Raw genomic sequence first — 6,280 nt, 5'->3', positions numbered from 1 at the left:
GACACTGCCACCATGGACTGTCACCACATCTCCCCAGCCAGCCCCTTCCCAGGCTTTCACTAGGGGCTGTCTGTCAGTCCTGCCTGAGCCCCAGCTCCAGGGGACAGCAAGGGTGAGCAGGAGCTGCCTTCCCTCCCTCAAAGACAGCCCTGAGCTGAGCTTTAGTTTAGTAGGTGTTTGGCCACCCTGGACACAGGGACCTCAGACTGGGCCCCATGACGTCCTGGGCTCCTCAGAGGGGCAGAGCAGGGCTGTCCCTGACTCTCCAACACTTCCCAGGGTGCACGTCTGTTTTTGAGGCAATTCCAAATTAAAATGGCACCTCAAGAATGGAGACCTGAATGGGTCTCTAGTTTCCAAGTTACTCTAAGAATCTTAGGGACTCCTCTGGCTGATGGAGCAAACACAGGGCTGGCACCCCAGGGCTCCCATCTCAGCCCGCCTACTTCCTGACCTCCAGGTCTCTTTCCCACCATGAATCTCCACAGAGCCTAATATAAATGACCTGGGACCTTGCAGCCTTGGGGCCAGGCCAGTGCACAGGCAAAGCACCCAGCCACTCTGGACACTTCACCAAATGACAGCTCCTTTCAGCTGTGTGTCCTTCTGCTCCACTAGGGGTTCACAGTGCCACACCCCTCTTAACCGTGGGGGCTGGCATGGGTGCAGACCTCCTCCATGGGTGCTTGGCCTCCTCTGTCTGCAGTGACTCCATGATGAGAGGGTTTCTAGCTGTACTGAGCGAAGAGTGGGAGATTCGCTGAGCGGCCTCAGGGAAGTCATCTCCTCTTTCTGGTCCTGAGGTCACTGCCTCTGCTCACACATGCACATTGTCCCTGTGCATTGTCTTTCACTGTCATGAACTGGTGACTGGATGGCCTGGTCTGTCTAACCTCGCTGCCAGCACACTGCCATGCCCCAAGGGGAGTCTATGTGCCTCCCAGGAGGCTCAGGCTGTCAGGCCCCACAGAACACAGAAGGAAGGAGGTATAGATGAGTTGGGGGGCCTTTGTCAATGTGACAGATGAGCGCCTGAGGTGGGAGAGGCAACGCTGCCCACGAGGGTCCCTGGGCTACAGCACTGACTGCTGACTGCCAAGTGGTGATGGCCACCAGCACCGCAGGGCCACTGAGGGCAAAACTTCCTCCAGACAGCTGCTGATAGGCCTGAGTGGGAGTAGCTGGCAGGGTAGCTGGCCCTGGCTATGACCCTGGCTGTAGATTTTCCCAGAAGTAACAGGCCGCCACCCCCTGTCTGATATTCATAATGAAAAGCAGGCTCAGGTCATCAGGTTGCTTAGCATCCAAATCTAGGTCCTACCTCCTTGGTCCCCTCCTCAGCTACCCCTTGGTCTAGAGAGTTACCACCGCCCCATCTCCAGCAAGGTCCTGTCACCAAGCACTGGCCTGCTGCCTTTGTCTGTCTGTAGAAGCCATCACAACACACCGTGAGCTGCTCCCAGCTGTCAGAACGCCATGTGGGCTCCTCTGCCAACAAGGCAGGGTGACAGAAAGGTTATCTTTTAATATCAGAGATATGAATGCCTCTCTTTCTGCTGATGAGCCCTGGCCTGCTCCTTCCTCATCCCCGGGGGAGGTCTTCAGATGGGCAGGGAAAGACAGGCACAGGATGGTGAGGGCCTACTTTGTGCTGGGGGCCCTTTTAATGTGCATAAGCTTAAAGGCCGGGTGGTGATGTCCTCATTTTACAAACCAGGACAAAAGCTCAGAGAGGTGAAGTGTCCTCCCAAAGCCACACAGCAAGGCCTATGCCTGGAGCTGGAATTAGGTCTAAGGCCAAAGCATGTGCTCTTTTCATCCTAACAGCAAATCTTGACCTCTCTAGCTGCTACCCAGGAGTCCCATGCCCTGGCTCTGCTCCAAGCCTGCAGGAAGGTCAGACCCAGCTGTGTTCTCTGGACTCAACAACAGTACCCTGCCCCTTCCCCGTGGTTTCCCGGCATAGGCCTCTCTGCAGGCTATGAGCTGTTCTGTATCCCTGCTGGCAGGCTGGGGTGAGGGGACAGCCAGTAGGCCTGGTTGTTCATAAATCAATAGCCCGGACCTGCACGGTGTCAGCTCACCCCCCAGGCTTCCATGACCCTAATCCATGTTTCTCCAGTCTCCCAGTGCTCCAGCTCCCTGCCCTTCCTGGAGACCTCAGGGCTACGTGCTCCCACGGTGGAACCAGGCAGATCTGAGTCTGCCACTTAACAGCTGTGACATCTTGGACAACTTATGTCACCCCCCTCCCCACCCGGTTCTCATTTCTGTAGAGATAAAGTAGATAAGAATAGAACTCGCTTCAAAGGGCTGCTATTAAGATTAATAAGAACAGTGCATGAGCTGTCACGTGACTCCAGATGTGGAAAGTTCTCGGTAGCTCCCCCCTGCCCCGCCCCACCCCGATCCCTGGTGCACAGAGCCCCAGAGAGGAAGTTGAGCGATTTGCCTGAAGTCTCCAGGTGGCTGAGCTTCAGTTGCAGGTCTGTCTCAAAGGGAGCCAGGGCCAAGCAGCACCAGGCATTTATGATAGGAGACCCCTCTGTCTTAAGGTCCTGCAAGAACAGAAGGGAGGAGAATGCCAACGCGGGAGGAGTTATTTTATATAGTCAAATCTCCCAGTGGGAGCTCGGTGTCAGTGGAAAAGGCTAAGACCTGGAGTGAGTTGTGGCTTGAAGGCAGATAGGGGTTGGATAGAAGGCAGAGGCTGGCACAGAGCTTCTGGACTGCCCTGCCGGAGCCATAATGGGTGGACCTCTCCACCCACACAAAGCAGCTGCCCCTGGAAGGGATCTAATGAGGAGACGAGGGGAGGGGTCTGGCTATGATCTTGGGCTGTGAGCAGTAGCCAGAGGGGCCCAGAGAGTGTGCCCAGATCCAGAGGTACAACATAGAAACAACACAATGGGGGCTTAGAGGCAGCAGACGTGAAGATGGGATACAGTTGTGATCTAGCCTCATCACAGGGCATGATGCTGGAGTTCCAGGTTTGTGTAGCTTGGAGGGACCAGGGGTAACAGCTGGGGCTTGTGGCACTGAGGATGTGGGAGGCTTTACTGAATCACGAGGAGAGAAGAGAAGGGGCCGAGATGAGAGCTAGGCGCAGTGAGAACAGACTTCCCATCCACACTTGTTCCGGGGCAGCGGGGAGTGGAACAGAGAGAGGGGTCGAGCATGTTTGGGTTGGCTTTTCTGGCTGTTGTTCTGTTTTGACATGAAAGTCTCGAACTTGAAGGATGGAGTAGCTGAGGTCGTCCCCCATCTGGACATCTTTCTGATCCACTCTGCGCTTGCCAGGGGTTCCCACCATCCCAGTGATTGATTGTGCATAAACAAGAAGAAGCAATTAGTCTGTGCATGCCTGGCCATTAATAAACCTCTTATGTATTTATAACGACACCTCTCTCACCCTCCAACCTAAAGACCGATATCCTAAGAACAAACATCTTTGGACGAGCCTGGTATAAGACGAGGAGGCCTTGGAAGTCTCCTGCTTGGAACCCAGGGACTCCTGATTTACACGCCATTCTAAGGGCAATGAGGTGAATCAGAAACCACAAGTTAGGAGAAGACTTTGCAGCAGAGGGAACAGGCCAGCCTTTGGTGGGAGAGAGCAGAGCTACCCGGGGTCACCTGGCTAGAGGACAAGTCAGTCTACCCACCTCAGTGTCCCCAAGGACACCTGTCCTAGACTGCCCCCCCAACCCCCATGCAATGGCTCAGACTAGTTAATCTCTGCATCAGTTTCCACATCAAAGCCAAGGACTCTTTGCTCACAGAGTGACTCTGAGCCATCAACAAAGAGAAACAAAATAAAGAGAGAAAGACTTAATTACATGCAACATTCATGCTTAAAGGGGATTCTTAGAGGTATGTATTTTTAAATTGTAAATTTGGTTTTAAGTTTTGGTGCCTATAGCTTCTGTGATATCCCCTACGTTAGGAGGGAGTGCGGTGGCCTGCCTGTTTATCCATTTCATGGTTACACAGCTTCTCAGTGAGAATAGAAGCCGGGTCTGGGTGGCCAATCAGCTTAGTTAGGCCAGACCTGGTACCACCTCAGAAAAGGGCCCAAACACAATTGCTAAGGTCATGACTCGAATTGGTTTTGTTGTTGTTATTGTTTTGAAGCCTGGTTTCATGTAGCCCAGGCTGGCCTCAAATTCATTCTGTAGTTTAAGATGACCTTAAACCCCTGATCCTCTTACTACCGCTTCGAAAAGGCTGGGGTCACAGGCGTGTGCCTGGCTGGCTGGCTGAATAAGTGAACTGATTCCTTAGTTAACATTCTATACCATATATATAGTATATATATATATATATTATAGTATATATAGTATATATATTGTGTATATATATTCTTATGTTTCCCTCTTTTGTCTTACTTTTTAAATATGATATTTGGATAGTTTGAATCAAATACATGGTATTCATTGCTTTAAACACTCTTGCTGGACTGAAGTGGAGGATGAAGCCAGCTTGAGTCTCCTGCAGAGCAGGCTCTGTCCGCTGGGGAACTTTCATATACGGGCTTGCCTCCCTTCTAGTTCTGTACACTTCAAGGGCAAAGTCACGTCTTATTATGGGGAACTAGACACCTTCCCAGAGGAAGCTCCATGCCAGGCTCCTCCATGCCCTTTGCAACTCTAAAAACAACCCAGGAGGCTGTTACAAAATGGAAACTGAGGCCCGGCCCGAGGAAGCTCTTTCTAGATCTGAGGCTCCTCTCAGGCATGGAAGAGATTTGCGTGCGGATTATGGAGTGCCCACCCCCTCCGGCCCTGCCTAGGTGAACCAGGCTGGAGGTGGGTCTAAGGGATGGGACCACTGCAGAGGTTGCCCCAGTTCAGCCCAGGCTTCTATCCCCCCGCCACCTCTTCACCTGCCAGCTCGGCAGAGGAAGGTTTCACAGGCTGGTAAGAGAGCTAGTGCTTGGCTCTCCTCTCCGAGGGTTCTGGAAGCCACACTCATTCAACAACTCTCCCTGTGCATCTGTGGCGTATTAGGAAGACCCCCCCCCATAGATCCTGCCTTCCCATAGGTCGGCAAACATCAGGGGAGGAGACAGGACTTCAGTTGTCAGATCACACACGTCTCTCTCGGAGCTCCTCTTCTGTCACTGGCCCTTGCTAGACTCCCATTGTGCTTGCCTGTGTCAGGGTAAGAGTCTGCGTGCACAGGTTCCGTGAGAAGAGTGAGAGCACAGCCTGAGTGTGCTCAATGCCTGGAACCCCCACCCCCACCCCATCTAAGGACCTTCCAGTGCCCATGGCTGCTCGACCCTCACCCCAGGGCCCTCAGGAGCACACTCATTGCCTTTCTTTCTCCCTCCACAGCCTTTGAACAGCAGAGTTCAGGGAGGAGAGACTCCTAAACAAGGGCACACCTGAGCGCTTCTCAGGGGCTCTAGTATCTCAGGGACAGCTGGGGACATTGGATTGCCCACGTCTCAGGCTCTCTGCTAGTCTTAACCCAGGGAAGACTAAGGAGGACTCAGGTTATGAAGCAGATTCTGGCTAAGAATGGCCCTAGCACTCTTCTAGCTCCTCAGGTGTTCCCAGCTGTCCCCAATCACTGTCCAGCTAGTCACTCTGCTAGGTTAAGGCTGTCCCTCCTCACAAGATTGCTCACCCTTGGGTTTTAAGGTAGCATCTTCCAGCCTTCAAAGTCAAGAAACTAATTCCAAGACACACGTGCTTTTGGAAAGACATGAAACCCAGCTCATGTGGCTGGTGGCCCTGGGGCTGGAGCCAGTCACTCTGCCAACGTCACCAGGAGGATGCCTGCTGGTGTCACATGGGTACTTGAGTTCACCGCCCTGGGTCTAGTTAAATTTGCCCCTTCTACCCCAAACCCCTTGACAATCTTTAGTTTAGTATCTGTTTGAATGTCTCTGGTGACAGGTGGCTCACTACAATTTTGAGGTAGTCAGTTCAATCTTCTGGAAAGAGTTCTGAAATGGAACTGCCCCGCCCCTTCTGAGATCAAGATACAGAGCGAAGAAATGAGCTTCAGAGGGAAATGGTCTGGATCCCTCTCTAGCTTCTAACTGGGGGACGGAAGACTCATGGTGGTCTTTTGAGGGTTAGTTTCCTTCCTTCCTCCTCCCTGCCTGCGTGTGAGGGACTTAAACTAGAGCGGGTGCATTTAGAATGCCCCAAAAGAAAGGGCTAACCCATGGGGCACATATGTATGCGTTCCCCAAGTGGTCTTTGCCACTCTGTGTGACCTCGGCCGAAGGTTGTGCCAATCAGGAACTGGTAGGTCCCATTCTCCC

Source organism: Rattus norvegicus, chromosome 5 (assembly GCF_021556685.1).
Source record: "Rattus norvegicus strain SHRSP/BbbUtx chromosome 5, alternate assembly SHRSP_T2T, whole genome shotgun sequence".
Lineage (NCBI taxonomy): Eukaryota > Metazoa > Chordata > Mammalia > Rodentia > Muridae > Rattus > Rattus norvegicus.
Note: the sequence above shows the minus strand (reverse complement) of the source record.